At 42.8% G+C, this 27,044-nt stretch overlaps 1 long non-coding RNA gene across 1 annotated transcript; it reads right to left on the reverse strand.

The window, feature by feature from the left end:
* Positions 1–236: 236 nt before the first annotated feature.
* Positions 237–14,188, reverse strand: LOC123732543 (uncharacterized). Its single transcript, XR_006763209.1, has 2 exons — positions 13,942–14,188; positions 237–460 (listed from the first exon to the last, which is right to left on the reverse strand). It is a non-coding gene; the product is annotated as an uncharacterized lncRNA (long non-coding RNA).
* Between the last annotated feature and the right edge of the window lie 12,856 nt (positions 14,189–27,044).

Below are 27,044 nucleotides of genomic sequence, written 5' to 3' on the forward strand. Positions count from 1 at the left end.
ACAATGTCTTCAGTAGTGGAACATGTTATTACTCCACTAGATTAGAGACAATGTCTTCAGTAGTGGAACATGTTACTACTCCAACCTAGATTAGAGACAATGTCTTCAGTAGTGGAACATGTTATTACTCCAACCTAGATTAGAGACAATGTCTTCAGTAGTGGAACATGTTATTACTCCACTAGATTAGAGCCAATGTCTTCAGTAGTGGAACATGAAAGTGACAAACTGACACATTTTCTAACACATTTTAGGAAGCTTTATTTGACAAGTTAGCAACCATACAATGGTGTTGCTCAAGCTAAACACACACAATGACATTATAGAAAAATACAATTTCCAATTTCACATGAACAAACAGAATTTAACAGAGCAGCTCAATATAAAACACATTGAAACCTTTACATCATTCATCATGGACATAACACTACAACGTTCCTTCTGTTAGTAGTAATGAAGCCTTTACATCATTCATCATGGACATAACACTACAACTTTCCTTCTGTTAGTAGTAATGAAGCCTTTACATCATTCATCATGGACATAACACTACAACTTTCCTTCTGTTAGTAGTAATGAAGCCTTTACATCATTCATCATGGACATAACACTACAACTTTCCTTCTGTTAGTAGTAATGAAACCTTTACAACTGATACTGTCAGCTGGTTCCAGTCAGTGGTGTCTGTTTGTTCTCATGATAAACTGACTCTAACTCTGTTGATGGAGGTCAAGGCTGCAGCGTCTAAAGAGAAGTACATGATAAACTGACTCTAACTCTGTTGTGGAAACTTCACACCTCTCTGTTGCCGATGCTGTTGACAGAGGTCAAGGCTGCAGCGTCTAAAGATAAGTGTGTTGGTGTGAAAACGGAAGGGGGGAGAGAGAAGATAAGAGAAATGAGAAGTAAAGAGATGGACCGACAGGGTTGTGGTTATTCACCGCTGCTGAAGAGAGCATCTTTTTCCACCCACCATGACGTTCTGATGAACAGGGTCACTAGGTAAAGAGAGAGGAGAGAGAGATGAGTGAGGGACAGAGGAGCTGATCCAGTCTACTACAGCGAAGACCATCAACACCACTAGAACATTTATACACCCCAACAGGTCTCAGTGTTTAATGTGTAGTTAGATACAGTTACACACCCCAATCTGTCTCTGTGTGTGTCTGTGTGCGTCTCTTTCCGGTGTGGCTCAGTTGGTAGAGAATGGCATTTGCAATGCCAGGGTTGTGGGTTTGATTCCCACGGAGGACCAGTACAGGAAAAAGTACAATAATGTATCAACTCACTACTGTAAGTCTCTCTGGACAAGAGCTAAATGACCTAAACATACATGTGAAATGTGTGACAGAGGGACAGAGGTGTTAAACAATGGGTGATGTTGTTCACATACAGCTATAACCTCAAACAGACACAGATCTCCTGCTCTGATAAGTATCTATATGTGGTGGGGTGGAGACAGCCTCTATTTTTACTAATGCTTTCAGTTGGAAGGACATTTGGCTTGATGACTTTGGGTATTTTGAGCATCATGTTATACTGTTTAAATGTCAGCCACCAGACCAGACAATCATGTTATACTGTTTAAATGTCAGTCAGCAGTGCTGGCCATAACCCTCTTCAAAACAGTTTATCAATTGCATTTCAATTATCCAACCTTCCAATTCTTTGAGAAGTGTAACAGACTCTAGAATAGCCTGCCAGAGAACCTGAGGGGGACCAAGAGCCATGGAGAGGCATCCTCTAGTTACTATGGCCCCAGCCTTTAGTTACTATGTCCCCAGCCTTTAGTTACTATGCCCCCAGCCTTTAGTTACTATGCCCCCAGCCTTTAGTTACTATGCCCCCAGCCTTTAGTTACTATGCCCCCCAGCCTTTAGTTACTATGCCCCCAGCCTTTAGTTACTATGCCCCCAGCCTTTAGTTACTATGCCCCGAGCCTTTAGTTACTATGCCCCGAGCCTTTAGTTACTATGCCCCCAGCCTTTAGTTACTATGCCCCCAGCCTTTAGTTACTATGTTCCCAGCCTTTAGTTACTATGTCCCCAGCCTTTAGTTACTATGGGCCCCCAGCCTTTAGTTACTATGCCCCCAGCCTTTAGTTACTATGCCCCCAGCCTTTAGTTACTATGTCCCCAGCCTTTAGTTACTATGGGCCCCCAGCCTTTAGTTACTATGGCCCCAGCCTTTAGTTACTATGGGCCCCCAGCCTTTAGTTACTATGGCCCCAGCCTTTAGTTACTATGCCCCCAGCCTTTAGTTACTATGGCCCCAGCCTTTAGTTACTATGGGTCCCCAGCCTTTAGTTACTATGTCCCCAGCCTTTAGTTACTATGTCCCCAGCTTTTAGTTACTATGGCCCCAGCCTTTAGTTACTATGGGCCCCCAGCCTTTAGTTACTATGCCCCCAGCTTTTAGTTACTATGCCCCCAGCCTTTAGTTACTATGCCCCCAGCCTCTAGTTACTATGCCCCCAGCCTTTAGTTATTATGCCCCCAGCCTTCAGTTACTATGCCCCCAGCCTTTAGTTACTATGCCCCCAGCCTCTAGTTACTATGCCCCCAGCCTTTAGTTACTATGCCCCCAGCCTCTAGTTACTATGTCCCCAGCCTTTAGTTACTATGTCCCCAGCCTTTAGTTACTATGGGCCCCCAGCCTTTAGTTACTATGGCCCCAGCCTTTAGTTACTATGGGCCCCAGCCTTTAGTTACTATGGCCCCAGCCTTTAGTTACTATGCCCCCAGCCTTTAGTTACTATGGGCCCCCAGCCTTTAGTTACTATGCCCACAGCCTTTAGTTACTATGCCCCCAGCCTTTAGTTACTATGTCCCCAGCCTTTAGTTACTATGGGCCCCCAGCCTTTAGTTACTATGGCCCCAGCCTTTAGTTACTATGGGCCCCCAGCCTTTAGTTACTATGGCCCCAGCCTTTAGTTACTATGCCCCCAGCCTTTAGTTACTATGGCCCCAGCCTTTAGTTACTATGGGTCCCCAGCCTTTAGTTACTATGTCCAAAGCCTTTAGTTACTATGTCCCCAGCCTTTAGTTACTATGGCCCCAGCCTTTAGTTACTATGGGCCCCCAGCCTTTAGTTACTATGCCCCCAGCCTTTAGTTACTATGCCCCCAGCCTTTAGTTACTATGCCCCCAGCCTCTAGTTACTATGCCCCCAGCCTTTAGTTACTATGCCCCGAGCCTTTAGTTACTATGCCCCCAGCCTTTAGTTACTATGGCCCCAGCCTTTAGTTACTATGTCCCCAGCCTTTAGTTACTATGGGCCCCCAGCCTTTAGTTACTATGGCCCCAGCCTTTAGTTACTATGGGCCCCCAGCCTTTAGTTACTATGGCCCCAGCCTTTAGTTACTATGCCCCCAGCCTTTAGTTACTATGGGCCCCCAGCCTTTAGTTACTATGCCCACAGCCTTTAGTTACTATGCCCCCAGCCTTTAGTTACTATGTCCCCAGCCTTTAGTTACTATGGGCCCCCAGCCTTTAGTTACTATGGCCCCAGCCTTTAGTTACTATGGGCCCCCAGCCTTTAGTTACTATGGCCCCAGCCTTTAGTTACTATGCCCCCAGCCTTTAGTTACTATGGCCCCAGCCTTTAGTTACTATGGGTCCCCAGCCTTTAGTTACTATGTCCAAAGCCTTTAGTTACTATGTCCCCAGCCTTTAGTTACTATGGCCCCAGCCTTTAGTTACTATGGGCCCCCAGCCTTTAGTTACTATGCCCCCAGCCTTTAGTTACTATGCCCCCAGCCTTTAGTTACTATGCCCCCAGCCTCTAGTTACTATGCCCCCAGCCTTTAGTTACTATGCCCCGAGCCTTTAGTTACTATGCCCCCAGCCTTTAGTTACTATGGCCCCAGCCTTTAGTTACTATGTCCCCAGCCTTTAGTTACTATGCCCCCAGCCTCTAGTTACTATGTCCCCAGCCTCTAGTTACTATGGCCCCAGCCTTTAGTTACTATGTCCCCAGCCTTTAGTTACTATGCCCCCAGCCTTTAGTTACTATGGCCCCAGCCTTTAGTTACTATGGGCCCCCAGCCTTTAGTTACTATGCCCCCAGCCTTTAGTTACTATGCCCCCAGCCTTTAGTTACTATGCCCCCAGCCTTTAGTTACTATGCCCCCAGCCTTTAGTTACTATGCCCCCAGCCTTTAGTTACTATGCCCCCAGCCTTTAGTTACTATGCCCCAGCCTTTAGTTACTATGTCCCCAGCCTCTAGTTACTATGGCCCCAGCCTTTAGTTACTATGTCCCCAGCCTTTAGTTACTATGCCCCCAGCCTTTAGTTACTATGCCCCCAGCCTTTAGTTACTATGCCCCCAGCCTTTAGTTACTATGCCCCCAGCCTTTAGTTACTATGTTCCCAGCCTTTAGTTACTATGTCCCCAGCCTTTAGTTACTATGGGCCCCGGCCTTTAGTTACTATGCCCCCAGCCTTTAGTTACTATGCCCCCAGCCTTTAGTTACTATGTCCCCAGCCTTTAGTTACTATGGGCCCCCAGCCTTTAGTTACTATGGCCCCAGCCTTTAGTTACTATGCCCCCAGCCTTTAGTTACTATGGCCCCAGCCTTTAGTTACTATGGGTCCCCAGCCTTTAGTTACTATGTCCCCAGCCTTTAGTTACTATGTCCCCGGCTTTTAGTTACTATGGCCCCAGCCTTTAGTTACTATGGGCCCCCAGCCTTTAGTTACTATGCCCCCAGCCTTTAGTTACTATGCCCCCAGCCTTTAGTTACTATGCCCCCAGCCTCTAGTTATTATGCCCCCAGCCTTTAGTTACTATGCCCCCAGCCTTCAGTTACTATGCCCCCAGCCTTTAGTTACTATGCCCCCAGCCTCTAGTTACTATGCCCCCAGCCTTTAGTTACTATGCCCCCAGCCTCTAGTTACTATGTCCCCAGCCTTTAGTTACTATGTCCCCAGCCTTTAGTTACTATGGGCCCCCAGCCTTTAGTTACTATGGCCCCAGCCTTTAGTTACTATGGGCCCCCAGCCTTTAGTTACTATGGCCCCAGCCTTTAGTTACTATGCCCCCAGCCTTTAGTTACTATGGGCCCCCAGCCTTTAGTTACTATGCCCCCAGCCTTTAGTTACTATGCCCCCAGCCTTTAGTTACTATGTCCCCAGCCTTTAGTTACTATGGGCCCCCAGCCTTTAGTTACTATGGCCCCAGCCTTTAGTTACTATGGGCCCCCTTCCTTTAGTTACTATGGCCCCAGCCTTTAGTTACTATGCCCCCAGCCTTTAGTTACTATGGACCCAGCCTTTAGTTACTATGGGTCCCCAGCCTTTAGTTACTATGTCCCCAGCCTTTAGTTACTATGTCCCCAGCCTTTAGTTACTATGGCCCCAGCCTTTAGTTACTATGGGCCCCCAGCCTTTAGTTACTATGCCCCCAGCCTTTAGTTACTATGCCCCCAGCCTTTAGTTACTATGCCCCCAGCCTCTAGTTACTATGCTCCCAGCCTTTAGTTACTATGCCCCCAGCCTTCAGTTACTATGCCCCCAGCCTTTAGTTACTATGCCCCCAGCCTCTAGTTACTATGCCCCCAGCCTTTAGTTACTATGCCCCCAGCCTCTAGTTACTATGTCCCCAGCCTTTAGTTACTATGTCCCCAGCCTTTAGTTACTATGGGCCCCCAGCCTTTAGTTACTATGGCCCCAGCCTTTAGTTACTATGGGCCCCCAGCCTTTAGTTACTATGGCCCCAGCCTTTAGTTACTATGGCCCCAGCCTTTAGTTACTATGCCCCCAGCCTTTAGTTACTATGCCCCAGCCTTTAGTTACTATGCCCCAGCCTTTAGTTACTATGGCCCCAGCCTTTAGTTACTATGCCCCCAGCCTTTAGTTACTATGCCCCCAGCCTTTAGTTACTATGTCCCCAGCCTTTAGTTACTATGTCCCCAGCCTTTAGTTACTATGTCTTCAGCCTTTAGTTACTATGTCCCCAGCCTCTAGTTACTATGGCCCCAGCCTTTAGTTACTATGCCCCCATCCTTTAGTTACTATGCCCCCAGCCTTTAGTTACTATGCCCCCAGCCTTCAGTTACTATGCCCCCAGCCTTTAGTTACTATGCCCCCAGCCTTTAGTTACTATGTCCCCAGGCTTTAGTTACTATGCCCCCAGCCTTTAGTTACTATGCCCCCAGCCTTTAGTTACTATGGGCCCCCAGCCTTTAGTTACTATGCCCCCAGCCTTTAGTTACTATGGGCCCCCAGCCTTTAGTTACTATGCCCCCAGCCTTTAGTTACTATGTCCCCAGCCTTTAGTTACTATGCCCCCAGCCTTTAGTTACTATGCCACCAGCCTTTAGTTACTATGTCCCCAGCCTTTAGTTACTATGCCCCCAGCCTTTAGTTACTATGTCCCCAGCCTTTAGTTACTATGTCCCCAGCCTTTAGTTACTATGCCCCCAGCCTTTAGTTACTATGTCCCCAGCCTTTAGTTACTATGCCCCCAGCCTTTAGTTACTATGCCCCCAGCCTTTAGTTACTATGCCCCCAGCCTTTAGTTACTATGTCCCCAGCCTTTAGTTACTATGCCCCCAGCCTTTAGTTACTATGCCCCCAGCCTTTAGTTACTATGCCCCCAGCCTTTAGTTACTATGTCCCCAGCCTCTGGAATAACCTGCCAGAGAACCTGAGGGGGGCTGAAACTGTGGACATATTTAAAAACGATATGTAGCTTTGCTTTTCCTCAGGTTCTTTTTAGTCATTCAGTTTTAATTGTTTTTATTTAGTTTCTTATCCTCTTATGTTTGTTGTGTAGTAAATATTTTTGTCACGTCCTGACCAGTATTAGGGATTATTTGTAATTGTAGTTTGGTCAGGACGTTGCAGAGGGTATTTGTTGTATGTGGTCTGGGGGTTATGTGTAGGTTAGAGGGGTGTTGTATTTATGTGTTCCGGGGTTTGGGTGTATGTTCTGGTTTTTGGTTTTCTAGGGGTTTTCTAGTTTGTGTATTTCTGTGTTGGTCTGTGTGGCTCTCGATCAGGAACAGCTGTACATCGTTGTTCCTGATTGGGAGTCATTCTTAGGGAGCTTGTTTTCACCTGGTTGATTGTGGGTAATTGTATTTGCACTGCTGTTTGTTTAGAAAATCTGTTAGCTGTCGTTCTGTTTCTTGTTTTTCCCGTTACTCACTTTAAATAATAAAAAAAGTATGAGTATTCACGTACCCGCTGCGCCTTGGTCTAATCTCTACGACAGCCGTGACAATTTTAGTTTACATTTTCATAGTTTTCTATATTTTTTCCTGTGAAGCACATTGTGTTGCATTCCATGTCTCTCTCTCACACTGTAACACACAACACAACCTCACAATGCTACATGCTGCAGGCTACTTACTGACAGATACAAGGCCTCTGGGTAGAGTGGGTTGGGTGTTATACTGACAGATATAAGGCCTCTGGGTAGAGTGGGTTGGGTGTTATACTGACAGATACAAGGCCTCTGGGTAGAGCGGGTTGGGTGTTATACTGACAGATATAAGGCCTCTGGGTAGAGTGGGTTGGGTGTTATACTGACAGATACAAGGCCTCTGGGTATAGTGGGTTGGGTGTTATACTGTCAGATACAAGGCCTCTGGGTAGAGTGGGTTGGGTGTTATACTGACAGATACAAGGCCTCTGGGTAGAGCGGGTTGGGTGTTATACTGACAGATACAAGGCCTCTGGGTAGAGCGGGTTGGGTGTTATACTGACAGATACAAGACCTCTGGGTGCAGTGGGTTGGGTACAAGGAAGACAGACAGAGTAGTTCAGAAGAGCTGGTAGAGCATGCTACATCATTCATAACAAACACAACATGCTACATCATTCACAACAAACACAACATGCTACATCATTCATAACAAACACAACACGCTACATCATTAATAACACAACATGCCACATCATTCATAACAAACACAACATGCTACATCATTCATAACAAACACAACATGCTACATCATTCATAACAAACACAACATGCTACATCATTCATAACACAACATCCTACATCATTCATAACACAACATGCTACATCATTCATAACAAACACAACATGCTACATCATTCATAACAAACACAACATGCTACATCATTCACAACACAACATGCTACATCATTCATAACAAACACAACATGCTACATCATTCATAACAAACACAACATGCTACATCATTCATAACAAACACAACATGCTACATCATTCATAACACAACATGCTACATCATTCATAACACAACATGCTACATCATTCATAACAAACACAACATGCTACATCATTCATAACAAACACAACATGCTACATCATTCATTACACAACATGCTACTTAATTCATAACAAACTCAACAAGCTACGTCATTCATAACACAACATGCTACATCATTCATAACACAACATGATACATCATTATTAACAAACACAACATGCTACATAATTCACAACACAACATGCTACATCCTTCGTAACACAACATGCTACATCATTCATAACAAACACAACATGCTACATCATTCATAACACAACATGCTATGTCATTCATCATGTAATATACTACATCATTCATAACACAACATGATACATCATTCATAACACAACATGCTACATCATTCATAACACAACACGCTACATCATTATTAACAAACACAACATGCTACATCATTCACAACACAACATGCTACATCCTTCATAACACAACATGCTACATCATTCATAACAAACACAACATGCTACATCATTCATAACACAACATACTATGTCATTCATCATATAACATGCTACATCATTCATAACACAACATGCTACACCGTTCATAACAAACACAACGTACAACATCATTCATGATTGGGGCATCATTGAATATAAGAATTTGTTCTTAACTGACTTGCCTAGGTAAATAAAGGTAAATTAAAACATATATAAAAAATTCATAACATGCTCCATTGTTCATAGACTGTCAGATTGCCTGATGTAACAGAGGCTGAATGAAGGTGTGACCTTCAAGCAAAAATTAAAGCAGGAAGCACCAGCGACTAGATCAATCAAAAAGTGGTCAGATGAAGCTATGCTACAGGACGGTTTTGATAGCACAGACTAGAATATGTTCCGGGATTCCTCCAATGGCATCGATGATGTCCTTCCCACAGTGACTGTATGTACATACCCCAACCAGAAGCCACGGATTACAGGCAGCATCCACACTGAGCTAAAGGCTAGAGTGGCCGCTTTCAAGAAGCGGGACTCTAACCTGGAAGCTTACAAGAAATCCCGCTATGCCCTCCGACGAACCATCAAAAAGGCAAAGAGGCAATACAGGACTAAGATCGAGTTGTACTACACCAGCTCTGACGCTTGTTGGATGTGGCAGGGCCTGCAAACCATTACAGACTACAAAGGGAAGCACAGCTGAAAGCTGCCCAGTGACACCAGCCTACTGGACGACCGAAACTACTTCTATGCTCGCTTCGAGGCAAAAAACACTAAAACATGCATAAGAGCACCAGCTGTACCGGAAGACTGTGTGATCACGCTTTCCACAGCCGATGTGAGTAAGACCTTCAAACAGGTCAACATTCACAAGGCCACAGGGCCAGATGGATTACCAGGATGTGTACTGCGAGCATGCGCTGACCAACTAGCAAGTGTCTTTACTGACATTTTCAACCTCTGAGTCTGTAATACCATCATGTTTGGGACGCTATCGTCCCACTCACCGTGCAGCCAGTGAAAAATCAGAGCGGGGTGGTGATGGAGAGTGACCGCGTTATGTTAGGACAGTACATAGACAAAAAATTACACACAGCCATTTTCAATGCAAGGACAAGCGTCACCAAAAGCAGAAAACCAGCTAAAATTATGTACTAACCTTTGACGATCTTCATCAGATGACACTCCTAGGACATTATGTTAGACAAAACATGCATTTTTTGTTCTATCAAGTTCATATTTATATCCAAAAACCCAATTTTACATTGACGCGTGACGTTCAGAAAATGTATTTCCCCCAAAACTTTCGGTGAATTAGCACAACAATTTACAAAAATACTCATTATAAACGTTGATAAAATATTAAACTGTTATTCAAAGAATTATAGATTAACATCTCTTGAATGCAACCGCGTTGACAGATTTCAAAATAACTTTACTGGGAAAGCACACTTTGCAATAATCTGTGTACGGGGCTCAGAAAAATACATCAGGCAATTACAGATACCCGCCATTTTGGAGTCATCTAAATGCATAAATAGCATTAGAAATATTCACTTACCTTTAATAATCTTCATCAGAAGGCACTTCCAGGAATCCCAGGTCCACAATAAATGTTGTTTTGTTCGATAAAGATCATAATTTATGTCCAAATAACTCCTTGTTGTTAGCGCGTTCAGTAAGCTACTCCAAGTGTAGGAAGCGTGAGGAAAATGTCACAACGAAAAGTCAAAAAAGTTCTGTTTACGTTCGTTCAAACATGTCAAACGTTGTAAAGCATCAATCTTTAGGGCCTTTAGAACGTGAAAATTCAGTAATGTTCCAACCGGACGATTCCATCGTCTTGAAAAACGTTTTGGAACACAGCTAACTCTCGCATGAATGCGCGCCAATTAACTGATGTCCTTCCCTGGGTCACCAACTTCCCAGCCTTCTTGTTGGCTCTCTGTTCACCATAGAATCCTCAAACAACTTTCTAAAGACTGTTGACATCTAGTGGAAGCCTTAGGAAGTGCAAAATGAAACCTAACTCACTGTGTGTTCGATTGGCAATGACTTGAAAAACTACAGGCACCAGATTTTCATTTCCTGGTTGTATTTTTCTCAGGTTTTTGCCTGCCATATGAGTTCTGTTATACTCACAGACACCATTCAAACAGTTTTAGAAACTTCAAAGTGTTTTCTATCCAAATCTACTAATAATATGCATATTCTAGTTTCTGGGCCAGAGTAGTAACCTGTTTAAATTGGGTACGTTTTTCATCCGGACGTGAAAATACTGCCCCCTAGCCCAGACTTAAGCAGACCACCATAGTGACTGTGGCCAAGAACACTAAACAAACCTGCCTAAATGACTCCATTCCTGCCAGCACTCACGTCTGTAGCCATGAAGTGCTTTGAAAGGCTGGTCATGGCTCACATCAACACCATCATCCCAGAAACCCTAGACCCACTCGAGTTTGCATACAGCACCAACAGATCCACAGATGATGCAGTCTCTATTGCACTCCACACTGCCCTTTCCCACCTGGACAAAAGGAACACCTATGTGAGAATGCTGTTCATTGACTACAGCTCAGCATTCAACACCATAGTGCCCTCAAAGCTCATCAATAAGCTAATGACACTGGGACTAAACACCTCCCTCTGCAACTGGATCCTGGACTTCCTGACGTGTCACCCCCAGGTGTTAAGGGTAGTAACAACACATCCGCCACGTTGTTCCTCAACACGGGGGCCCCTCAGCGGTGCGTGCTCAGTCCCCTCCTGTACTCCCTGTTCACTCATGACTGCATTGCCAGGCACGACTCCAACACCATCATTAAATTTGCTGATGACACAACAGTGGTAGGCCTGATCACCGACAACAATGAGACAGCCGATAGGGAGGAGGTCAGAGACCTGACCGTGTGGTGCCAGGACACCAACCTCTCCCTCAATGTGATCAAGACAAAGGAGATGATTGTGGACTACAGGAAAAAGAAGACAGAGCATGCCCCCATTCTCATAGAAGGGGCTGCAGTGAAGCAGGTTGAGAGCTTCAAGTTCAAAAAACAGCTTCTACCCCAAAGCCATAAGACTCCTGAACATCTAGTCAAACGGCCACCCAGACTATTCACATTGCCCCCCCCTCTCCACACCACTGCCACTCTCTGTTGTCATCTATGCATAGTCACTTTAATTAACTCTACCTTCATGTACATACTACCTCAACTAACCGGTGCCCCCGCACATTGACTCTGTACCGGCACCCCCTGTATATATTGTTATTTTTTACTGCTGCTCTTTAATAACTTGTTACTTTTAAATCTTATTCTTTCCGTATTTTCTTGAAACTGCACTTTTGGTTAGGGGGTCGTAAGCATTTCACTGTAAGGTTGTATTCAGCGAATGTGACATACATAATTTGATTTGTTTGACCTCAGTCTGTACATTAGGGTTAGTGATACAGTGATCTGGACCTACCTCAGTCTGTACATCAGGGTTAGTGATACAGTGATCTGGACCTACCTCAGTCTGTACATTAGGGTTAGTGATACAGTGATATGGACCTACCTCAGTCTGTACATTAGGGTTAGTGATACAGTGATCTGGACCTACCTCAATCTGTACATTAGGGTTAGTGATACAGTGATCTGGGCCTACCTCAGTCTGTACATTACTTCCCTGGGTCCAGATACAGCTCTACCTAAAGTACATACAGATTTAATTTGTTAAAGTGTCAACATGTAACTTTTTGGGTGACCCGACCAAAATCACATAGAAGTGAAAGTTATAGATCTGTTATTCTACTTTAAAGCAGGTCTAAGTAGACAGCATCTGGAATGACCTTCTGACCTGTCTGTCTGTCTGTCTGTCTTATACTGAAAAAAATATATATTTTAGGTGAGAAGTAGGCATTGGTCTTTAGCCGAAAAAGAAAGGAAATTCACATGAGCACCACTGTCACGTCCTGACCATAGTAAGTTGTTATTTTCTATGGTATAGTAGGTCATAGTGTGACAGGGGGTGTTTGTCTATGTTTTGTATTTCTATGTTCAGTTTCTAGTTTTGTATTTCTATGTTGGTTTTGTTTGGTATGATCTCCAATTAGAGGCAGCTGGTCGTCGTTGTCTCTAATTGGAGGTCATATTTAAGCTGATGTTTGTCCCACCTGTTTTTGTGAGTGATTATATTTTGTGAGTAGTGTTTGTTTCTCCTCTGCATCACGGTTTGTTGTTTTGTCTATTCAGTTATTTATGTATTGCATTAAGTTTCACAGTCTAAATAAATATGTGGAACTACAAACACGCTGCATTTTGGTCCGCTCCTTCCGACAGCCGTGACAACCAAAATGCCTTCTACACCCATGCTCTACCAAGGTTTTCCAGCACACAGATTTCACCTACTATGGTAGCTATGTTTGGTCTATTGTACTTCAAACAATGTGGAGGCAGGTTGCTTAGGATTCAAACCTTTTCTGTTGGTGCTAACACCACCAGAAATTTCTAAACCCAGAGGCACAATATCGCCAGACTTTGGGTAATGGTTGTGAAACAGACCAATGAGACCAGGCCGGGTTTTGGGGTTAGAGAAGTCAAAAAGAGAAGTGAAACATTCTTCTTTAGTTGTTCATTTTCTAGAAATATAAAGGCACAACCTAGATTAGAGACAATGTCTTCAGTAGTGGAACATGTTATTACTCCACTAGATTAGAGACAATGTCTTCAGTAGTGGAACATGTTATTACTCCACTAGATTAGAGACAATGTCTTCAGTAGTGGAACATGTTACTACTCCAACCTAGATTAGAGCCAATGTCTTCAGTAGTGGAACATGTTATTACTCCAACCTAGATTAGAGACAATGTCTTCAGTAGTGGAACATGTTATTACTCCACTAGATTAGAGACAATGTCTTCAGTAGTGGAACATGTTATTACTCCACTAGATTAGAGACAATGTCTTCAGTAGTGGAACATGTTATTACTCCACTAGATTAGAGCCAATGTCTTCAGTAGTGGAACATGTTATTACTCCACTAGATTAGAGCCAATGTCTTCAGTAGTGGAACATGAAAGTGACAAACTGACACATTTTCTAACACATTTTAGGAAGCTTTATTTGACAAGTTAGCAACCATACAATGGTGTTGCTCAAGCTAAACACACACAATGACATTATAGAAAAATACAATTTCCAATTTCACATGAACAAACAGAATTTAACAGAGCAGCTCAATATAAAACACATTGAAACCTTTACATCATTCATCATGGACATAACACTACAACTTTCCTTCTGTTAGTAGTAATGAAGCCTTTACAACTGATACTGTCAGCTGGTTCCAGTCAGTGGTGTCTGTATGTTCTCATGATAAACTAACTCTAACTCTGTTGATGGAGGTCAAGGCTGCAGCGTCTAAAGAGAAGTACATGATAAACTGACTCTAACTCTGTTGTGGAAACTTCACACCTCTCTGTTGCTGATACTGTTGGAGGTCAAGGCTGCAGCGTCTAAAGATAAGTGTGTTGGTGTGAAAACGGAAGGGGGGAGAGAGAATATAAGAGAAATGAGAAGTAAAGAGATGGACTGACAGGGTTGAGGTTATTCACCGCTGCTGAAGAGAGGATATTTTTCCACCCAGCATGACGTTCTGATGAACAGGGTCACTAGGTAAAGAGAGAGGAGAGAGAGATGAGTGAGGGACAGAGGAGCTGATCCAGTCTACTACAGCGAAGACCATCAACACCACTAGAACATTTATACACCCCAAAAGGTCTCAGTGTTTAATGTGTAGTTAGATACAGTTACACACCCCAATCTGTCTCTGTGTGTGTCTGTGTGCGTCTCTTTCCGGTGTGGCTCAGTTGGTAGAGAATGGCATTTGCAATGCCAGGGTTGTGGGTTTGATTCCCACGGAGGACCAGTACAGGAAAAAGTACAATAATGTATCAACTCACTACTGTAAGTCTCTCTGGACAAGAGCTAAATGACCTAAACATACATGTGAAATGTGTGACAGAGGGACAGAGGTGTTTAACAATGGGTGATGTTGTTCACATACAGCTATAACCTCAAACAGACACAGATCTCCTGCTCTGATAAGTATCTATATGTGGTGGGGTGGAGACAGCCTCTATTTTTACTAATGCTTTCAGTTGGAAGGACATTTGGCTTGATGACTTTGGGTATTTTGAGCATCATGTTATACTGTTTAAATGTCAGCCACCAGACCAGAGCATCATGTTATACTGTTTAAATGTCAGCCACCAGACCAGAGCATCATGTTATACTGTTTAAATGTCAGCCACCAGACCAGAGCATCATGTTATACTGTTTAAATGTCAGTCAGCAGTGCTGGCCATAACCCTCTTCAAAACAGTTTATCAATTGCATTTCAATTATCCAACCTTCCAAATCTTTGAGAAGTGTAACAGACTCTAGAATAGCCTGCCAGAGAACCTGAGGGGGACCAAGAGCCATGGAGAGGCATCCTCTAGTTACTATGGCCCCAGCCTTTAGTTACTATGTCCCCAGCCTTTAGTTACTATTGCCCCAGCCTTTAGTTACTATGTCCCCAGCCTTTAGTTACTATGCCCCCAGACTTTAGTTACTATGCCCCCAGCCTTTAGTTACTATGGCCCCAGCCTTTAGTTACTATGGGCCCCCAGCCTTTAGTTACTATGTCCCCAGCCTCTAGTTACTATGTCCCCAGACTTTAGTTACTATGTCCCCAGCCTTTAGTTACTATGCCCCCAGCCTTCAGTTACTATGGGCCCCCAGCCTTTAGTTACTATGCCCCCAGCCTTTAGTTACTATGCCCCCAGCCTTTAGTTACTATGCCCCCAGCCTTTAGTTACTATGTCCCCAGCCTTTAGTTACTATGCCCCCAGCCTTCAGTTACTATGCCCCCAGCCTTTAGTTACTATGCCCCCAGCCTCTAGTTACTATGTCCCCAGCCTCTAGTTACTATGGCCCCAGCCTTTAGTTACTATGTCCCCAGCCTTTAGTTACTATGCCCCCAGCCTTTAGTTACTATGCCCCCAGCCTTTAGTTACTATGCCCCCAGCCTTTAGTTACTATGCCCCCAGCCTTTAGTTACTATGGCCCCAGCCTCTAGTTACTATGTCCCCAGCCTTTAGTTACTATGTCCCCAGTCTTTAGTTACTATGCCCCCAGCCTTTAGTTACTATGGGCCCCCAGCCTTTAGTTACTATGTCCCCAGCCTTTAGTTACTATGGCCCCAGCCTTTAGTTGCTATGCCCCCAGCCTTTAGTTGCTATGCCCCCAGCCTTTAGTTGCTATGCCCCCAGCCTTTAGTTACTATGGCCCCAGCCTTTAGTTGCTATGCCCCCAACCTTTAGTTGCTATGCCCCCAGCCTTTAGTTACTATGTCCCCAGCCTTTAGTTACTATGCCCCCAGCCTTTAGTTACTATGGTCCCAGCCTCTGGAATAACCTGCCAGAGAACCTGAGGGGGGCTGAAACTGTGGACATATTTAAAAACGATATGTAGCTTTGCTTTTCCTCAGGTTCTTTTTAGTCATTCAGTTTTAATTGTTTTTATTTAGTTTCTTATCCTCTTATGTTTGTTGTGTAGTAAATATTTTTGTCACGTCCTGACCAGTATTACGGATTATTTGTTATTGTAGTTTGGTCAGGACGTGGCAGAGGGTATTTGTTGTATGTGGTCTGGGGGTTATGTGTAGGTTAGAGGGGTGTTGTATTTATGTGTTCCGGGGTTTGGGTGTATGTTCTGGTTTTTGGTTTTCTAGGGGTTTTCTAGTTTGTGTATTTCTGTGTTGGTCTGTGTGGCTCTCGATCAGGAACAGCTGTACATCGTTGTTCCTGATTGAGAGTCATATTTAGGGAGCTTGTTTTTCACCTGGTTGATTGTGGGTAGTTGTATTTGCACTGCTGTTTGTTTAGCAAATCTGTTAGCTGTCGTTCTGTTTCTTGTTTTTCCCGTTACTCACTTTAAATAATAAAAAAAGTATGAGTATTCACGTACCCGCTGCGCCTTGGTCTAATCTCTACGACAGCCGTGACAATTTTAGTTTACATTTTCATAGTTTTCTATATTTTTTCCTGTGAAGCACATTGTGTTGCATTCCATGTCTCTCTCTCACACTGTAACACACAACACAACCTCACAATGCTACATGCTGCAAGCTACTTACTGACAGATACAAGGCCTCTGGGTAGAGTGGGTTGGGTGTTATACTGACAGATATAAGGCCTCTGGGTAGAGTGGGTTGGGTGTTATACTGACAGATACAAGGCCTCTGGGTAGAGCGGGTTGGGTGTTATACTGACAGATATAAGGCCTCTGGGTAGAGTGGGTTGGGTGTTATACTGACAGATACAAGACCTCTGGGTAGAGTGGGTTGGGTGTTATACTGACAGATACAAGGCCTCTGGGTAGAGCGGGTTGGGTGTTATACTGACAGATACAAGGCCTCTGGGTATAGTGGGTTGGGTGTTATACTGTCAGATACAAGGCCTCTGGGTAGAGTGGGTTGGGTGTTATACTGACAGATACAAGGCCTCTGGGTAGAGCGGGTTGGGTGTTATACTGACAGATACAAGGCCTCTGGGTAGAGCGGGTTGGGTGTTATACTGACAGATACAAGACCTCTGGGTGCAGTGGGTTGGGTACAAGGAAGACAGACAAATACAACATGCTACATCATTCACAACAAACACAACATGCTACATCATTCATATCAAACACAACATGCTACATCATTCATAACAAACACAACATGCTACATCATTCACAACAAACACAACATGCTACATCATTCACAACAAACACAACATGCTACATCATTCATAACACAACATGCTACATCATTCATAACAAACACAACATGCTACATCATTCACAACAAACACAACATGCTACATCATTCATAACAAACACAACACGCTACATCATTAATAACACAACATGCCACATCATTCATAACAAACACAACATGCTACATCATTCATAACAAACACAACATGCTACATCATTCATAACAAACACAACATGCTACATCATTCATAACACAACATCCTACATCATTCATAACACAACATGCTACATCATTCATAACAAACACAACATGCTACATCATTCATAACAAAACAACATGCTACATCATTCACAACACAACATGCTACATCATTCATAACAAACACAACATGCTACATCATTCATAACAAACACAACATGCTACATCATTCATAACAAACACAACATGCTACATCATTCATAACACAACATGCTACATCATTCATAACACAACATGCTACATCATTCATAACAAACACAACATGCTACATCATTCATAACAAACACAACATGCTACATCATTCATAACAAACACAACATGCTACATCATTCATAACACAACATACTACATCATTCATAACAAACACAACATGCTACATCATTCATAACAAACACAACATGCTACATCATTCATAACAAACACAACATGCTACATCATTCATTACACAACATGCTACTTAATTCATAACAAACTCAACAAGCTACGTCATTCATAACACAACATGCTACATCATTCATAACACAACATGATACATCATTATTAACAAACACAACATGCTACATCATTCACAACACAACATGCTACATCCTTCATAACACAACATGCTACATCATTCATAACAAACACAACATGCTACATCATTCATAACACAACATGCTATGTCATTCATCATGTAATATGCTACATCATTCATAACACAACATGATACATCATTCATAACACAACATGCTACATCATTCATAACACAACACGCTACATCATTATTAACAAACACAACATGCTACATCATTCACAACACAACATGCTACATCCTTCATAACACAACATGCTACATCATTCATAACAAACACAACATGCTACATCATTCATAACACAACATGCTATGTCATTCATCATATAACATGCTACATCATTCATAACACAACATCCTACATCATTCATAACACAACATGCTACATCATTCATAACAAACACAACATGCTACATCATTCATAACAAACACAACATGCTACATCATTCACAACACAACATGCTACATCATTCATAACAAACACAACATGCTACATCATTCATAACAAACACAACATGCTACATCATTCATAACAAACACAACATGCTACATCATTCATAACACAACATGCTACATCATTCATAACACAACATGCTACATCATTCATAACAAACACAACATGCTACATCATTCATAACAAACACAACATGCTACATCATTCATTACACAACATGCTACTTAATTCATAACAAACTCAACAAGCTACGTCATTCATAACACAACATGCTACATCATTCATAACACAACATGATACATCATTATTAACAAACACAACATGCTACATAATTCACAACACAACATGCTACATCCTTCATAACACAACATGCTACATCATTCATAACAAACACAACATGCTACATCATTCATAACACAACATGCTATGTCATTCATCATGTAATATGCTACATCATTCATAACACAACATGCTACATCCTTCATAACACAACATGCTACATAATTCATAACAAACACAACATGCTACATCATTCATAACACAACATACTATGTCATTCATCATATAACATGCTACATCATTCATAACACAACATGCTACATCGTTCATAACAAACACAACGTACAACATCATTCATGATTGGGGCATCATTGAATATAAGAATTTGTTCTTAACTGACTTGCCTAGGTAAATAAAGGTAAATTAAAACATATATAAAAAATTCATAACATGCTCCATTGTTCATAGACTGTCAGATTGCCTGATGTAACAGAGGCTGAATGAAGGTGTGACCTTCAAGCAAAAATTAAAGCAGGAAGCACCAGCGACTAGATCAATCAAAAAGTGGTCAGATGAAGCTACAGGACGGTTTTGATAGCACAGACTAGAATATGTTCCGGGATTCCTCCAATGGCATCGATGATGTCCTTCCCACAGTGACTGTATGTACATACCCCAACCAGAAGCCACGGATTACAGGCAGCATCCACACTGAGCTAAAGGCTAGAGTGGCCGCTTTCAAGAAGCGGGACTCTAACCTGGAAGCTTACAAGAAATCCCGCTATGCCCTCCGACGAACCATCAAAAAGGCAAAGAGGCAATACAGGACTAAGATCGAGTTGTATAAACACCAGCTCTGACGCTTGTTGGATGTGGCAGGGCCTGCAAACCATTACAGACTACAAAGGGAAGCACAGCTGAAAGCTGCCCAGTGACACCAGCCTACTGGACGACCGAAACTACTTCTATGCTCGCTCGAGGCAAAAAACACTAAAACATGCATAAGAGCACCAGCTGTACCGGAAGACTGTGTGATCACGCTTTCCACAGCCGATGTGAGTAAGACCTTCAAACAGGTCAACATTCACAAGGCCACAGGGCCAGATGGATTACCAGGATGTGTACTGCGAGCATGCGCTGACCAACTAGCAAGTGTCTTTACTGACATTTTCAACCTCTGAGTCTGTAATACCATCATGTTTGGGACGCTATCGTCCCACTCACCGTGCAGCCAGTGAAAAATCAGAGCGGGGGTGGTGATGGAGAGTGACCGCATTATGTTAGGACAGTACATAGACAAAAAATTACACACAGCCATTTTCAATGCAAGGACAAGCGTCACCAAAAGCAGAAAACCAGCTAAAATTATGTACTAACCTTTGACGATCTTCATCAGATGACACTCCTAGGACATTATGTTAGACAAAACATGCATTTTTTGTTCTATCAAGTTCATATTTATATCCAAAAACCCAATTTTACATTGACGCGTGACGTTCAGAAAATGTATTTCCCCCAAAACTTTCGGTGAATTAGCACAACAATTTACAAAAATACTCATTATAAACGTTGATAAAATATTAAACTGTTATTCAAAGAATTATAGATTAACATCTCCTGAATGCAACCGCGTTGACAGATTTCAAAATAACTTTACTGGGAAAGCACACTTTGCAATAATCTGTGTACGGGGCTCAGAAAAATACATCAGGCAATTACAGATACCCGCCATTTTGGAGTCATCTAAATGCATAAATAGCATTAGAAATATTCACTTACCTTTAATAATCTTCATCAGAAGGCACTTCCAGGAATCCCAGGTCCACAATAAATGTTGTTTTGTTCGATAAAGATCATAATTTATGTCCAAATAACTCCTTGTTGTTAGCGCGTTCAGTAAGCTACTCCAAGTGTAGGAAGCGTGAGGAAAATGTCACAACGAAAAGTCAAAAAAGTTCTGTTTACGTTCGTTCAAACATGTCAAACGTTGTAAAGCATCAATCTTTAGGGCCTTTAGAACGTGAAAATTCAGTAATGTTCCAACCGGACGATTCCATCGTCTTGAAAAACGTTTTGGAACACAGCTAACTCTCGCATGAATGCGCGCCAATTAACTGATGTCCTTCCCTGGGTCACCAACTTCCCAGCCTTCTTGTTGGCTCTCTGTTCACCATAGAATCCTCAAACAACTTTCTAAAGACTGTTGACATCTAGTGGAAGCCTTAGGAAGTGCAAAATGAAACCTAACTCACTGTGTGTTCGATTGGCAATGACTTGAAAAAACTACAGGCACCAGATTTTCATTTCCTGGTTGTATTTTTCTCAGGTTTTTGCCTGCCATATGAGTTCTGTTATACTCACAGACACCATTCAAACAGTTTTAGAAACTTCAAAGTGTTTTCTATCCAAATCTACTAATAATATGCATATTCTAGTTTCTGGGCCAGAGTAGTAACCTGTTTAAATTGGGTACGTTTTTCATCCGGACGTGAAAATACTGCCCCCTAGCCCAGACTTAAGCAGACCACCATAGTGACTGTGGCCAAGAACACTAAACAAACCTGCCTAAATGACTCCATTCCTGCCAGCACTCACGTCTGTAGCCATGAAGTGCTTTGAAAGGCTGGTCATGGCTCACATCAACACCATCATCCCAGAAACCCTAGACCCACTCGAGTTTGCATACAGCACCAACAGATCCACAGATGATGCAGTCTCTATTGCACTCCACACTGCCCTTTCCCACCTGGACAAAAGGAACACCTATGTGAGAATGCTGTTCATTGACTACAGCTCAGCATTCAACACCATAGTGCCCTCAAAGCTCATCAATAAGCTAATGACACTGGGACTAAACACCTCCCTCTGCAACTGGATCCTGGACTTCCTGACGTGTCACCCCCAGGTGTTAAGGGTAGTAACAACACATCCGCCACGTTGTTCCTCAACACGGGGGCCCCTCAGCGGTGCGTGCTCAGTCCCCTCCTGTACTCCCTGTTCACTCATGACTGCATTGCCAGGCACGACTCCAACACCATCATTAAATTTGCTGATGACACAACAGTGGTAGGCCTGATCACCGACAACAATGAGACAGCCGATAGGGAGGAGGTCAGAGACCTGACCGTGTGGTGCCAGGACACCAACCTCTCCCTCAATGTGATCAAGACAAAGGAGATGATTGTGGACTACAGGAAAAAGAAGACAGAGCATGCCCCCATTCTCATAGAAGGGGCTGCAGTGAAGCAGGTTGAGAGCTTCAAGTTCAAAAAACAGCTTCTACCCCAAAGCCATAAGACTCCTGAACATCTAGTCAAACGGCCACCCAGACTATTCACATTGCCCCCCCCCCTCTCCACACCACTGCCACTCTCTGTTGTCATCTATGCATAGTCACTTTAATTAACTCTACCTTCATGTACATACTACCTCAACTAACCGGTGTCCCCGCACATTGACTCTGTACCGGCACCCCCTGTATATATTGTTATTTTTTACTGCTGCTCTTTAATAACTTGTTACTTTTAAATCTTATTCTTTCCGTATTTTCTTGAAACTGCACTTTTGGTTAGGGGGTCGTAAGCATTTCACTGTAAGGTTGTATTCAGCGAATGTGACATACATAATTTGATTTGTTTGACCTCAGTCTGTACATTAGGGTTAGTGATACAGTGATCTGGACCTACCTCAGTCTGTACATCAGGGTTAGTGATACAGTGATCTGGACCTACCTCAGTCTGTACATTAGGGTTAGTGATACAGTGATATGGACCTACCTCAGTCTGTACATTAGGGTTAGTGATACAGTGATCTGGACCTACCTCAATCTGTACATTAGGGTTAGTGATACAGTGATCTGGGCCTACCTCAGTCTGTACATTACTTCCCTGGGTCCAGATACAGCTCTACCTAAAGTACATACAGATTTAATTTGTTAAAGTGTCAACATGTAACTTTTTGGGTGACCCGACCAAAATCACATAGAAGTGAAAGTTATAGATCTGTTATTCTACTTTAAAGCAGGTCTAAGTAGACAGCATCTGGAATGACCTTCTGACCTGTCTGTCTGTCTGTCTGTCTTATACTGAAAAAAATATATATTTTAGGTGAGAAGTAGGCATTGGTCTTTAGCCGAAAAAGAAAGGAAATTCACATGAGCACCACTGTCACGTCCTGACCATAGTAAGTTGTTATTTTCTATGGTATAGTAGGTCATAGTGTGACAGGGGGTGTTTGTCTATGTTTTGTATTTCTATGTTCAGTTTCTAGTTTTGTATTTCTATGTTGGTTTTGTTTGGTATGATCTCCAATTAGAGGCAGCTGGTCGTCGTTGTCTCTAATTGGAGGTCATATTTAAGCTGATGTTTGTCCCACCTGTTTTTGTGAGTGATTATATTTTGTGAGTAGTGTTTGTTTCTCCTCTGCATCACGGTTTGTTGTTTTGTCTATTCAGTTATTTATGTATTGCATTAAGTTTCACAGTCTAAATAAATATGTGGAACTACAAACACGCTGCATTTTGGTCCGCTCCTTCCGACAGCCGTGACAACCAAAATGCCTTCTACACCCATGCTCTACCAAGGTTTTCCAGCACACAGATTTCACCTACTATGGTAGCTATGTTTGGTCTATTGTACTTCAAACAATGTGGAGGCAGGTTGCTTAGGATTCAAACCTTTTCTGTTGGTGCTAACACCACCAGAAATTTCTAAACCCAGAGGCACAATATCGCCAGACTTTGGGTAATGGTTGTGAAACAGACCAATGAGACCAGGCCGGGTTTTGGGGTTGGAGAAGTCAAAAAGAGAAGTGAAACATTCTTCTTTAGTTGTTCATTTTCTAGAAATATAAAGGCACAACCTAGATTAGAGACAATGTCTTCAGTAGTGGAACATGTTATTACTCCACTAGATTAGAGACAATGTCTTCAGTAGTGGAACATGTTATTACTCCACTAGATTAGAGCCAATGTCTTCAGTAGTGGAACATGAAAGTGACAAACTGACACATTTTCTAACACATTTTAGGAAGCTTTATTTGACAAGTTAGCAACCATACAATGGTGTTGCTCAAGCTAAACACACACAATGACATTATAGAAAAATACAATTTCCAATTTCACATGAACAAACAGAATTTAACAGAGCAGCTCAATATAAAACACATTGAAACCTTTACATCATTCATCATGGACATAACACTACAACGTTCCTTCTGTTAGTAGTAATGAAGCCTTTACATCATTCATCATGGGCATAACACTACAACTTTCCTTCTGTTAGTAGTAATGAAGCCTTTACATCATTCATCATGGACATAACACTACAACGTTCCTTCTGTTAGTAGTAATGAAGCCTTTACATCATTCATCATGGACACTACAACTTTCCTTCTGTTAGTAGTAATGAAGCCTTTACATCATTCATCATGGACATAACACTACAACTTTCCTTCTGTTAGTAGTAATGAAGCCTTTACATCATTCATCATGGACATAACACTACAACTTTCCTTCTGTTAGTAGTAATGAAACCTTTACAACTGATACTGTCAGCTGGTTCCAGTCAGTGGTGTCTGTATGTTCTCATGATAAACTGACTCTAAGTCTGTTGATGGAGGTCAAGGCTGCAGCGTCTAAAGAGAAGTGTATGATAAACTGACTCTAAGTCTGTTGTGGAAATTTCACACCTCTCTGTTGCTGATACTGTTGGAGGTCAAGGCCGCAGTTGGTTACGAAAACGGAAGGGGGGAGAGAGAATATAAGAGAAAGGGGAAGTAAGAGATGGACTGACAGGGTTGTGGTTATTCACCGCTGCTGAAGAGAGCATCTTTTTCCATCCACCATGACGTTCTGATGAACAGGGTCACTAGGTAAAGAGAGAGGAGAGAGAGATGAGTGAGGGACAGAGGAGCTGATCCAGTCTACTACAGCGAAGACCATCAACACCACTAGAACATTTATACACCCCAACAGGTCTCAGTGTTTAATGTGTAGTTAGATACAGTTACACACCCCAATCTGTCTCTGTGTGTGTCTGTGTGCGTCTCTTTCCGGTGTGGCTCAGTTGGTAGAGAATGGCATTTGCAATGCCAGGGTTGTGGGTTTGATTCCCACGGAGGACCAGTACAGGAAAAAGTACAATAATGTATCAACTCACTACTGTAAGTCTCTCTGGACAAGAGCTAAATGACCTAAACATACATGTGAAATGTGTGACAGAGGGACAGAGGTGTTAAACAATGGGTGATGTTGTTCACATACAGCTATAACCTCAAACAGACACAGACCTCCTGCTCTGATAAGTATCTATATGTGGTGGGGTGGAGACAGCCTCTATTTTTACTAATGCTTTCAGTTGGAAGGACATTTGGCTTGATGGCATTGGGTGTTTTGAGCATCATGTTATACTGTTTAAATGTCAGCCACCAGACCAGAGCATCATGTTATACTGTTTAAATGTCAGCCACCAGACCAGAGCATCATGTTATACTGTTTAAATGTCAGCCACCAGACCAGAGCATCATGTTATACTGTTTAAATGTCAGCCACCAGACCAGAGCATCATGTTATACTGTTTAAATGTCAGCCACCAGACCAGAGCATCATGTTATACTGTTTAAATGTCAGCCACCAGACCAGAGCATCATGTTATACTGTTTAAATGTCAGCCACCAGACCAGAGCATCATGTTATACTGTTTAAATGTCAGCCACCAGACCAGAGCATCATGTTATACTGTTTAAATGTCAGTCAGCAGTGCTGGCCATAACCCTCTTCAAAACAGTTTATCAATTGCATTTCAATTATCCAACCTTCCAAATCTTTGAGAAGTGTAACAGACTCTAGAATAGCCTGCCAGAGAACCTGAGGGGGACCAAGAGCCATGGAGAGGCATCCTCTAGTTACTATGGCCCCAGCCTTTAGTTACTATGTCCCCAGCCTTAAGTTACTATTGCCCCAGCCTTTAGTTACTATGTCCCCAGCCTTTAGTTACTATGCCCCCAGACTTTAGTTACTATGCCCCCAGCCTTTAGTTACTATGGCCCCAGCCTTTAGTTACTATGGGCCCCCAGCCTTTAGTTACTATGTCCCCAGCCTCTAGTTACTATGTCCCCAGACTTTAGTTACTATGTCCCCAGCCTTTAGTTACTATGCCCCCAGCCTTCAGTTACTATGCCCCCAGCCTTTAGTTACTATGCCCCCAGCCTCTAGTTACTATGTCCCCAGCCTCTAGTTACTATGTCCCCAGCCTTTAGTTACTATGCCCCCAGCCTTTAGTTACTATGCCCCCAGCCTTTAGTTACTATGCCCCCAGCCTTTAGTTACTATGTCCCCAGCCTTTAGTTACTATGCCCCCAGCCTTTAGTTACTATGCCCCAGCCTTTAGTTACTATGTCCCCAGCCTTTAGTTACTATGCCCCCAGCCTTTAGTTACTATGCCCCCAGCCTTTAGTTACTATGCCCCCAGCCTTTAGTTACTATGCCCCCAGCCTTTAGTTACTATGCCCCCAGCCTTTAGTTACTAGGCCCCCAGCCTTTAGTTACTATGCCCCCAGCCTTTAGTTACTATGCCCCAGCCTTTAGTTACTATGTCCCCAGCCTTTAGTTACTATGCCCCCAGCCTTTAGTTACTATGCCCCCAGCCTTTAGTTACTATGCCCCAGCCTTTAGTTACTATGCCCCCAGCCTTTAGTTACTATGCCCCAGCCTTTAGTTACTATGTCCCCAGCCTTTAGTTACTATGCCCCCAGCCTTTAGTTACTATGGTCCCAGCCTCTGGAATAACCTGCCAGAGAACCTGAGGGGGGCTGAAACTGTGGACATATTTAAAAACGATATGTAGCTTTGCTTTTCCTCAGGTTCTTTTTAGTCATTCAGTTTTAATTGTTTTTATTTAGTTTCTTATCCTCTTATGTTTGTTGTGTAGTAAATATTTTTGTCACGTCCTGACCAGTATTAGGGATTATTTGTTATTGTAGTTTGGTCAGGACGT

Source organism: Salmo salar, unplaced genomic scaffold (genome assembly GCF_905237065.1).
Source record: "Salmo salar unplaced genomic scaffold, Ssal_v3.1, whole genome shotgun sequence".
Classification (NCBI taxonomy): domain Eukaryota; kingdom Metazoa; phylum Chordata; class Actinopteri; order Salmoniformes; family Salmonidae; genus Salmo; species Salmo salar.